Raw genomic sequence first — 12632 nt, forward strand, 5'->3', positions numbered from 1 at the left:
TCTATTTTTTTCTTTTTTAAATTTTATTTTATTTTATTATGTTTTGTTAGTTACCACACGATACATCATTAGTTTTTGATGTAGTGATCCACGATTCATTGTTTTCGTATATCACCCAGTGCTCCATGCAGTATGTGCCCTCATTAAAGCCTTTTCTTAAAGAGCTTTTCTGCTTGTTGCAACCACCTATTATGATTTGTCTTTCGTGCACTTTCCCAGAAGTTTTCACCAAATTGTTTATTCAATTAATCCTTGAAGAATTTCTTCTTCAGTGGCCAAAGAGAGGGCTTCAAATATTGAAGGACTAAAAATAAAAGAATAATATTGCATGTAAGAGGGGGAAAAAAGTCTGATTTTAGACATGTCACTTCTGAATGGGAGAGGTAATTTACAACAATTCAAGTTAATGATAGTGTCGGCAGACAACTCTGCCATGACATTGGAACTATCAAGGTAAGTTTCAGAGTTGATTTTAAAATGAGTATTTGTAAACATATGAAAATAAATCTGGTACAAGAGTTTTCTTTATATAGGAATACTTTATCTGTAATTAAAAATCTGCCAGAGAGAAGCATTATTATATATTTTTATACATTATTTTATAATGTAGTCTGGAGAGCTAGAAAACAGTTCAAGGTCAGTGTTAGGTGTGTCCTCCACTCTCAAAGAAAATACTGTGGACTACTTAACAGCACTTGTGTCAAAAAGCAAGAAAACTCATGATGCTCTATCTTTCTTACTTATCTGCTCCTATTTATTCACAGGAGGCATTGACTGAACCCTTATTACTTATGTACTTATTACCCCGAATGCATGATATTGAGAGGTTTTATCATATTAAATTCAGGAATTTTCAATTTACAAGTTTGACAACTTTGTTACACCTCAGAGATTTATGTAAGGAAATTGACTTCCCCAGCAAAATAGGAAGTTCTCTTAGAAGTTTGGGATCATGGAATACACTTTTTTACCCAATACATTGGGCTAGGTACATAGAATCCTGTGGAACTGAATTAGTTTGTAACAGATAGCCAAAAACATAGTTGTTGAAGAGGGAGATGCAGCAGTAAAATTGGTCTTTGTTATAGGGTAAAATAAAATAATTGGACCCCCGCCCAGCTTTTGACAAATTAATAGGCATTGCTGGCTTCTTCCTCTGGATATAATTCGGTGGATGTGACAGAGGTGATGGTATGGTTGATTCTGAGAAACGAAAATGAAAAGACAGAATTCTTAGGAAGACGTAAGGCGATTGGTTTTCATGCATGAAGAGAAAGAACAGCCTAGGTATGAAAAGAGCTGTGTGCAGGGCAACAGAAATTAGGGGAGGAACTTTTCAGATATAATTCCTGCTTTTCCTTGCATTGCCCGGCATGGATTATTGCTTATAGTAAGGAAGAAACACACACACACAAACATACACACAAAAAAACAGTAGCACCAGCCCAGCACTAGCTGGTGGGAAAATAGCAGAATGGCACTCTTGCTGAACAGGGGTGGAGGGTGGATCACAGAATCTGACACTGTAGCTGGCTCCTGAGAATTTTCTCCTGCCCACCATCCCTGCCAGGCCTAGGGAAGAGGAAAGGAGTGTCCCCAAAGGTAAAGTTGCTTCCTGTGAGAAGGCGTACACAGAGAGTAGTTCAGCCCAGAGTTTAAAGTTAAAAATCTTGAGGCGCCTGGGTGGCTCAGTTGGTCAACCATCTGACTTTGGCTCAGGTCATGATCTCACGGTCCTGGGATCGGGCCCCATGTCAGGCTCCTCGCTCAGCAGGAGTCTGCTTCTTCCTTTGTCCCTCACCCCACTTGTGCTCTCTCTTTCTCACTCTCTCTCTCTCAAATAAATAAATCTTTAAAAAAAAAAAAGAAAAGAAAAGGGGCGCTTGGGTGGATTAGTCGTAAGTGTCTGCCTTCGGCTCGGGTCATGATCCCAGGATCCTGGGATCGAGCCCCGCGTCGGGCTCCCTGCCCAGCGGGAAGCCTGCTTCTCCCTCTCCCTCTCCCCCTGCTTGTGTTCCCTCTCTTACTGTGTCCCTCTCTGTCAAATAAAAAAAAAAAAAAAATCTTAAGAAAAAAAAAAGAAGAGACCTAGTATGTTTAATGGAAGGTATGAGAGGAGAATCAAAATAATGTATAGAACATATGTAATAGAAAAAAATCAAATATGAAGATATTAAAGAGTGCTAGCAACAATTAAAATAAATACAAATGTGTCAAACTCACTATCAAAACAGAGAGACCTTTATAATGGATTAGAAAAACATCATCCAACAATATATAAAATACAAAAAAAAAAACACTTGAAAAAATAGTGAAAGTTGAGAATAAAGATGAGGCTTACCATTACAAATAATGTTGGATTAGGTTATTAGAACCAAGCCTCTAATTGTAGATAGCTAAATTACAAAATATTAAAAACATTTTTATATTCATGGAAGAGTTGATAAGACCAAGCCAAAATTGAAGGGAAAATGAGAGCCAAGAGAGCTTAACATGTACAAAACCTATTTTGACTAGGCAAATTTGAAACTTGCCTATACTTTGCGAACTGTACTTTTGTCTATTGAGGTCCTTTTTCACATATGCAGGATTCTAGAAGTCTCTGGGAATTTAGTTTCTCTTTGTGTAGCTCTTGACCAAGGGCTGACAGATGCCTGAGTTTGACAGCTTAGCTTTCTTGCCTTTGGACAACAGTGAAATATAACTTACTCCGGAGTTCCCTTGCAGGATCAGGCTGAATCTATTATATTCTGCAGGTCTTTGCCTGAGATTACAGTTTTGCTTGGCTTTCTTGCCTTTCCTCTCCTGCTCGCCCCATTCTCTTGCTGGTCTCTCAAGAGAATATTGCCTTATTAAGTTGCTTGTTCATAAATCCTTACTTTAGGGGCTGCTTCTGGGAAAACTGACCTAAGATACCATCTCATTAATAATATCCCTTCGTCATTCTTTCTAATTAAAAAAAGTGGTGGTACTCTAATTAAATGTCTACTAAAAATTCATGTTATTCTCTGTATCTTTCTCTCATATTTTCCAACCCTGTGTTTCCATGTTGTGTTACAGATTATTTCTTCAGCTCTGTCTTCCAATTATTACATTTCCCATTAACTTCCAATTACTACATTTCCCATTGAATTCCCATGAGATTTATTATTTACTAAATTTACTATTTAGCCTATCCATTGAAATTTTTTGTTTCACATTTCTTATTTCCAGAAGTTTTATTTGGCTGTTTTGCAATCTGCTTTGCATTTTTGTAGTTTTACTATTTTATTTATTCAAACATGTTAAACTAATGATTTTGTATTCTGGGTACAAAATCACTCCATCATCTGTTGTTTTTATTAGACTAGTGATTATTTGTGGGTATTGTTTCATAAAGTTTTGACTGTGAATCCAAACTCATTCTGGAAGTTTATCTGTAGGAATCCTTTGAAGTCTGGACGGGAGGTGTATTCACTCAAACAGAACTTTCCCAGGCTCATCTCTAGTGCCTAGAAGCACTACTAATGTGGAAGTACTTTAAATAGATTATTAGATAAAATTTGTTGAGTCACCAAGTGGATTCAGCTACAAATCAGCATGAGGAGTTTATCTGTGAATACTCAAGGGAGATTTTTTTTCTGAACCTAGCAACAAAGTTACGGCAGAGAATTTTTGCTGTCTCATTCTATAGTGTGGGATTTTTTTTTTTTTTTTCTGGTACAGTCCACACTTAAGGTATGGTAGAGGTGTCCTATTAGATTTCTTGCCTTTGGTAAGTCCTAGGCTTTATTTTATGTGCCTTCTGTCCTGTGAAGCAGGAAAAGAAATGGAAACTAAGATTCAATAAGAGTAAGTATCTACCCCAAGGTAAAAATGGTTTCAGTGCTTTTTTAAACTATCTAGATAACAATTTTAATTTAGTTTTTGATTTTGAAAAGTTTTTTTCTGTCTTGAAAGAACAAGGATATATAGTTATAATTTTAAATATATATTTTAACATTTCAGTTGTTTTTATTTCTAGCGTATCTGAGCTACTACTTTTTTTTTTTTAAAGATTTTATTTATTTATTTATTGGAGAGCAAGCGAGAGAGAAACAGCATGAGAGAGGAGAGGGTCAGAGGGAGAAGCAGGCTCCCCGCTGAGCTGGGAACCCGATGTGGGACTCGATCCCAGGACCCTGGGATCATGACCTGAGCCAAAGGCAGTCGCTTAACCAGCTGAGCCACCCAGGCGCCCCTGAGCTACTACTTTTCTCAGAAACATAAGTCAGTTTCTCTCTTTTGTTTCTGTTGTTGTTACAGTGACTACCACATATGTGTTTCTCCAAATTTCATGTTGACATGCCTTACTTACTTACTTATTGGCAAGTTTAGGGGGTTGGTCCATGTAATTCAAACACACTGCTGACTAATACTTCTATTAGTCAAGAAGCAGTATAGTTCAGTCAGTCCACTTACATTTTATAAAATTTATATTAAAGAATGCATTAATCATCAACAATTTAGCAGTGTCTGTGTTAAACTTCTGAAGATGCTGATGAATGAGATTTAGTGTTCACCTTCAAAGAGTGGAAACTTTAGCAGAGAAAACAGTAAAATAAACAATATATGGTGACAAATGTAGTGATAAAATCTGCTTTGAGAAGAGCAAACTTAATTAAAGAGACTTACAGTGAAGATATTACATTTGGCCTGACCTAAAAGGATAAATAAGAGTTTCCCAATTTTATGAGACTGAGTTGTGGGGAGATGAGAGAATGGAAGTTTTTCCTGAAAATACATATGCATAAGCAATGTGAGGTTTACAATAAGTAAGTCCTTTATGGCTAAATCAGCAGGGTGTGTATTTGGTGGTATATCTGAGAAGCAAGGCAACAGAGAGATTATAAAGATTGTTGAAGGAGCAATTGTATCATTGGACTTAATATTGAAAAAATAAGCTTGGACTGATTTTCACAGCACCATCAATACCAAACTAAGTAGACTGAATTACTCTACAGGTAATGAATGGGAAGTCACTGAAAGATTTTTAAGGATAGGAGTGATGTGATAAATTCTACATTTTACACAAATATTTGGAATTAAGAAAAATAGAGTGGGAGTTCCTACTGGAATCCAAAGAAAAAATAATGAGGAATTGAATTAATTGAGCCAGAAAATGGAGAAGAGGATGAATGGGAGACACATTTTAGAGTAAGGACTGTACTGTTCTGTTTGGCAATTAGAATGTCATTCGTAACTTGTTTTCTGTATAGCTTTAAGAGAGAGATAAAAGTAAAAAGATATCAATATCAAAACATGTACACAGATATTTATAGAAGCATTATTTATAATAGCCAAAAAGTTGAAACAATACAAATTTCCCACAACTGAATGAATAAACTAAATGTGGTGTATGTATACAATGGAATATTATGGTGCAATAGGAAGGAATGAAGTACTGATATATGCTACAACATCAATCGGCCTCAAAAACAGTATGCTAAGTAAAGGAAGCCAGTCACAGAAGACCACATAGCATGTGATCCCATTTATTTGAAATGTCTAGACTAGGCAATTTTATGAAGACAGAAAATAGATTAATGATTGCCTAGGGCTAGGGGTGGGGAAGGTTGGGTGAGGGCAAATTGGAAGTGAATGCTAATGGGTACAGATTTCTTTTTGAGGTAATGAAATGTCCTAAAATTAGATTATAGTAATTATAGTGTACAACTCAATAAATATACTAAAAATCATTGAAGTTTAAATGAGTGAATATTATGGCATGTAAATTATATCTCATTAATCTGTTTAAAAGGAATTTACCTTCTTACTGCTTATTACTGAAAATGTGCTTAAAAAAAAAAAAGTGCTGCTTAGGTTTAATTAGAAAGGCTTTTGTTATTCTGAAATTTTTTCCAAAGGCTGCTCTCGGTTGAGCCATATAGTAAGGGACTTTAATACTATTGTTTAGGAAAATTGACTAAACTGTGGACCTAGGTTGTTGCTGAACTGTTCTGTAATTCTGTCTCTGTTCTCAGAAGAGTGAAACAAAGGCAGTGGAAGGTTTTCAGGATGAAAGCTCCATATTATCTACCATTGTATGCAACCCAAAAGAGGGTTCTCACCAGAACCTGACCATACTGACACCCTGATCTCAGACCTCTAGTCTCCAGAACTGTGAGAAATAAATTTCATTTATAAGCTACTTGGTCTATAGTACATAGACAGTTGATTATAGCAGCCTGAACTAACCAGGATTCATGTCAATTCTCTTGTAGAGAGAGAGAAAAAAAAAATCAGTTTGTGAGTATACACACCAAAAGGCATCAACTAAAGGTCAAAAAAAAAAAGGGGGGTTTATTTCTGAATAAGAATTCTACTATTTGTGCATTTAGTGCAGAAGAATGTTAAAAGAAGCTTATTTTGCCCCAACTGCATTTGATTATCCCAGGGGATAAAAAACAAAACAAAACAAAAAAAGACTTTTGTTATGAGATGTTCAGGAAATTAAGCACTCAGAAGCAAAGCTTAGAGCTCTTATAAGATTCAAACAGGAGATTGTCTCCACAATGAGCTGAAATTTCAAAGTGCCACACCTTAGAGTGAGATTCATTGGAATAACAGTCTAGGTCATGAGTTTTTTGTGTAATCTCTGGTCTTGAATTGGCAGTACCCCAAGCAAACACAAGCATAACACTTGGAGGAAGGTACCATTATTGTAGTCCCCAAAGTATTTGGCAAATAATTTTTCAAATACAATTTCTAGCACATAGTAAAAAATGTCCAGACATACAAGGAAAGTGTTTCTATGAATGAAAGCAAAAATCCCCAGAAACAGATCAATAAAGGCATTATAACAGAGAATGCCAGTGAATTACAACAACATTAGAGCCTATTGACTACTCAGCTGTAGTGAAAATAAAGACTGAGCCAAGTTTTTATGAATTCAGGAATATATTCAGGGGTAAGTCAGAAGAAGTTGCACTAATTTTTCATACAAAACTTCAAAAAAGTAGGAAAAAAACTTTTTTTTTTTCTTTTCATAAGGAGAAGGACTAATAATATGACCTTACTATCTTTTCTCATTTGATGAGGTCCTCTTGTCCTGGAGGGAAGAAGTATGCTTCACTCTTGGATTCTACAATTTTGAATGAATGAATTGTTGAGGAAAACATTGCTTCAAATGAAGTCAAATTGAGGTTATATGAGATATTAGTTGTAACCAGTATATAAACAAGAATATTTTTATTGATTTACTTCAAGGTTTAGTTTAGATTTTAGGCTGAGAGTCACAGATAGGATCAAAGCCCCATAAGGTGATGAAAGTAATAGACAATGAGCCCTGTGGACAAGTTCAAGAACTCCTCATCAATGTCACAGAGACAATGAAAAGGCTTAACAGTAGTTGTGTAGGTGGAAGTATTTTCTCCCTTTTTTTAGTGGTTTCTAATATTATTGCTACCAAGGATCATTTTTATTATTAATACCTATGACTTTGAATATTAAAAACATTTTAGTCCTCAAACTGTTTTTAAGAAGTAACTTGATTCACTTTTCCATAGTCAAAGGCGTATATGATAGGACTTCAGAGCAACAAAAAATAATTGCTAGACCACAGGGTTGATGTAAATTTAGACAGAAGCTAATCTAATTTTTTATTAATTAATTTACTTTTTTCATTCATTCTCCTATTCATTCCCCAATTCATTAATTATTGAGTGGTTTTCATGTATCAGAAACTACAGTGAGCTTGTGAATCTTTATTGTGGTTTAGTACAAAGTTCCTAAGAGCTTTCTGACATTGAAATAACTTAAAAACTCCCTACTATATACTCTGTAGATTGCAATTTTTAGAGAGCCTAATTTATTTATACAGAAAATTGAGACCTCAAGAGGTTAGGTGATTTACCCCAGATAGTACAGATAATTCATGGCTATATTAGCACCAGGTACAAAATGAATTCTAAATATATTAATAATACTTTAAAAAATTAAAAATGACTTATTTTTAAGTCTTCTCTCTTAGGATTCATCATTACACTTAGCTAAAGAATTGCTGCAGAATAATTTGTACCATAACTTTCAATTGTACCAATCAGTAACAATTTTTCTCTCTGAATCCTAATCAGAGAAACACACTTCTGGGTCTCAATCAATTGTAGTTGCTTATAAACGGTCTTTGACTGATTAGTACAATTTAAAACTATGGTCAGGTAAGTTTGTCATCAAGCATGTAGGCATAGCCTGAGAGAGTTTGAAAAAATGCTGGAGCAGCCAATCTGTGGCAGCAGATCAAGACAATTGCTACACATCCAGGGCTGAAGAGAAAAAAAAAAGTGACAAAACATGGTATTTTTGTCACCTGTTCAAGAACCAACCTGCATCACATCTACTTAAATTTTAAAATCAGATAAAATCAGAATGATTCCACCTTCCTATAGGTAGGTAACTTCTTAAACATCAACCCTATACTTTTCTTTTTTTTTTTTTAAAGATTTTATTTATTTATTTGACAGAGAGAGAGATAGCGAGAGCAGGAACACAAGCAGCGGGAGTGGGAGAGGGAGAGCAGGCTTCCCGCCGAGGAGGGAACCCGATGTGGGACTCGATACCAGGACCCTGGGATCATGACCTGAGCCGAAGGCAGACGCCCAACGACTGAGCCACCCAGGAGCCCAACCCTATACTTTTAATAGAAGCTGATTGTGTCTTCATTATTTATTCATTCCAGGATGCTCTTATAAATATGAAATATCATTATTTGAGTTTTTATACCATTAGCTTTAAAATTTTATAAACTACTGGACACGTGACAAATTGGATAAGTTAAAGAGGTTTATTGTAAGAAAAGCATATCAGTAGGAAATACCCTTGGTAAAACAGAAAAACTAAAGAGTATGTAAAATTCACTAAGCACATTTGATAAAAAATGTATTTTCTAAGCTTTCAAAATGTTTAAGTTGTCTTAATGATTGAAATGTGTTTAAAGAAATCTTAAACCAGGAAATTTATTTCAGTTTACCTTTGCAAAAGGTGGTCATCTCACTTTGATTTTCACAAGTTCCCATTTGTAGGAATGTGCTCCACAGGACTCAAAAAGAAATTTATAATGAGCCATGGTTTTCTGATTGAGTATGCATGGATACTAGATTTTTTTTCCTTTCTTCTTAAGAAACATTTTAAGTTCATTAAACTTGTTGGAAGTCTAAGGTCCATCCTTTTTACTGGGAAAAGCTTGGAAGAAACGGTTACTTTTGATTTAGTTTTGACCACCAAGGAAACTTGTTCAGTGATGTGACAGTAAAAGAAATTTTGGAAAAAAATATAAGAACTGGAAAAATGCTAAAACTAACAAAAATACCTTTTAATTCATTTACTAGTTAATAATAATGACTAAGCACCCCTTCAGTACCAAGCACTCTGAAAATCTCTGCCCAAAATGTTAGGTCCTTGCCTTCTAGCTTATAGTTAAATGGGAAATGCAGACATGATAACAGGCAATTACAATATAATGTGCTACATTCCATGGAAGACTGTCATGAGGTGTCATGGGACATAGGAAAGGTGCCTAGTTTAGGTGTGGAGGATCAATGAAGGCTTCTCAGGGAGATTATCTCTAAGATCTGATAAACGAATAAAAGTTAGGTAACAAAGAGGTTGAGAACAAGAGGAATGTTCCCAATGGAGAAGACTTATATAAAGGCTAGGAATCATAATTATGAATGTAGAATAAATCTCCCTACTGCTTAGAAAAGATGGTGAGATGCTAGCAAATACAGACAGGAGACAGAATCATTTCACTCCTATTTTATCTGTCCTTGATGCCACTATGCAAAAGTTATCAAAATAGAACGGATAGAAAAACACAGTTGAGAGTGAACTGAAGTCCCAGAAAAAATAAAAAGAAGAGATTATAAAAAGCCACCCAGACATTTAAATGAATTCTAGTTTGCAGCCATAGACAAATTACATTCCAGGGTGTTGAAGCACTTAAAGATGCAATCACAGAATGATTGGCAGTAATCTACAGAAATCATAAGGAAAGGGAGTGGTGCCAAGAGATGTGATCTGAGCAAATATCACCTCAATAGGATGAAAAGGTAGATTCTAGCAACTATTAGATCAGCAATGTTGATCATTAATAGCATTCTAGAATGGATTACTCTAACAAGGAATTGAGAGTATTTAGAAAATAATGAGACTATTTGTAGGATCCAGTCTGAAAGCAACAAAAACATTCCTGCCAAATTAACCTAATTTTGTTTCCTATAGATTGTGTAGCCTGGGAGATTTCAGGAGGTTGGGAGGTGGCAGTATTTGTATCTAGGTGAGGATCTGATGAGGTCATTCAGGATGTCTTTGTGAAGTAGTATAGAAATATGCCTGGATGATAGTAAGGGTAGATGGATGTGTAGTTGGTTGAAAAACTGCATGTAATTAATAATCTGGTGTTAGCTTGCAGGGGGTTTCTCATGGTGTGTACCTCATGGCTTTGTCCTTGGCCTTGTCTTGGTCACATTTTAAAATCTAATCTGGTTGAAGAAACATCTGTCTTGAAGAAATAAGCTAATATACTGACGGATAGAAACAAAATTTAAAATGTTTTAGAAAATAGAACAAGGCATAAATATCAGGACTTTGAGATTTAGCAATAGAAGTGCATGTAAACTTTTGGCTTTTAAAATCAGTTATATTAGAGGGACACCTGGGTGGCTCAGTCGTTAAGCATCTGCCTTTGGCTCAGGTCATGATCCCAGGGTCCTGGGATCGAGTCCCACATCGGGCTCCCTGCTCTGCGGGAAGCCTGCTTCTCCCTCTCCCACTCCCCCTGCTTGTGTTCCCTCTCTCACTGCGTCTCTCTCTGTAAAATAAATAAATAAAATCTTTAAAAAAAATCAGTTATATTAGAGTTTATAAAAGTTCATTTCAAAGCAATACAAAGCAAAATTTTTAAAAAATTAAGAATTGGAGACCTGGGTGGCTCAGTTGGTTAAGAGTCTGCCTTCAGCTCAGGTCATAATCTCAGGGTCCTGGGATCTCTGCGACAAGCCTGTCAGGGCTCCCTGTTCAGTGGGGAGTCTGCTTCTCCTTCTCCCTCCCCTGCTTGTGCTCTCTTGATCTTAAATAAATAAATAAACAAATAAACAAATAAATAAATACAATATTTTTAAAAATAAAAAAATTAAAATATTTGTTAACCACAAACTCCAAAAGTTACACTGACTTTAAAAAATAAAAAAGTGAATTCAAGCTAAGATTGCATTAATAGAGGAATATTTTCCAAAATGAGGGAAGTGGCAATAAGACTGATTCCTAATATTTCACTGAACTCAGAGTTTAGTCAGACACATCCTGAGTATCACATACACTTATAGGCATAGTAGACAGAAGATACGGTTATTTCAGTGTCTATTCCACCTGCCCTGCTGATACTAGCAATAAGGTTTGACTGGACTTGACTTTACCTCAGCTTCAAGGGTAGGCTATGCCTAGCTAAGGCTGCCCAGGAAAATTCCATCTTTCTTTTCACTATAATTGGTTTAATTAATCTAGGCCTAAGCTTATCAGTGTGTGGCATTTAGGGATTGGTTCAGGGGTGGCCAATTGTTGTAAATCTCAGTGTTTTCTTTTTCCCAGCAGTTAATGGGAAGCAACTTGCCTCTCCTGCTGAATTAGGCATCATGCAGCACTAATTGTTGCTGGCAGGCATCCAACAACTATGAGGGAAGTCAGTCTGGGGAGAAAGTTAACACGGGAGATAAAGGCAGAGAACAGCAAACGAAGGAAAATAGACTCAGAGCTCTGACCAAACTATGCCTAAATTGCCCTGAGGCTGGAGGCTTTAGTTATTCTTTGAGCCAAATTGAGTTTTTTTTTTTTTAATCACCTTTAACTGAAAGCATTCTAACACATCCAAGGCAAAATTCTAAGATTATTATCAAAAGAGAGGGAGGTGATACCATAGGAAGGAAGTTTGGAAGAACTCAGGGAAAGGGAAACTTTCTAGTCACATGTCTTGTTTGGAAATATCTGCCCCATGGAAGAGACAGTGAATGGCTGTTATTCTTTAAGAAACCAAGGCTAGGCTAGTAATTAAAAAAAAAAAAAAAAAGAAACCAAGGCTAGGCTAGAATCCAGAGTTGTGCGAAGGCAGATTTTGACTCAATATAAGACTGAGAATTACTCTTTCAAAGAACATTTCTAATTTTTAGAGGCCTTCCATTGTAGGAAGAGCTGTTTGCCAATTACTGGAAGTGTTAAAGCAAAGAATAATGAACCATCTGTAAGTTCTATTCAGCCCCAGGATTTGATGGTATTTTGCCATCCTTTATTATTTAAATGGAGATACGGTAGTTACTGGATTAAGAGAGCTTGATTCTTGCCTTGACTTCCCTCAGTGACCTGATCTATGTTTACTCTGGTCTGTATCCTCACTCTAAAGAGTAAATGGGTTAGGATAAATGGTTTCTAAAACTGTTACTACCTCTAAAAATTTTTGTCATCCAAAAAAATTACTAGAAGCACAGCAGCAAGGACCTTGGCCTGCTACCTCTCAAGATAGTAGTAAAATCTAAAAATGGGTAATTAGAATATTAGCTTCCCATTAATTACATCAGTTCTTGAAGTTAGAATGAAGGATTGCCCTAGGAAATACCACCTAGATCTAA

This window comes from Leptonychotes weddellii, chromosome 2 (assembly GCF_054177405.1).
Source record: "Leptonychotes weddellii isolate Sample4059 chromosome 2, ASM5417740v2, whole genome shotgun sequence".
Lineage (NCBI taxonomy): Eukaryota > Metazoa > Chordata > Mammalia > Carnivora > Phocidae > Leptonychotes > Leptonychotes weddellii.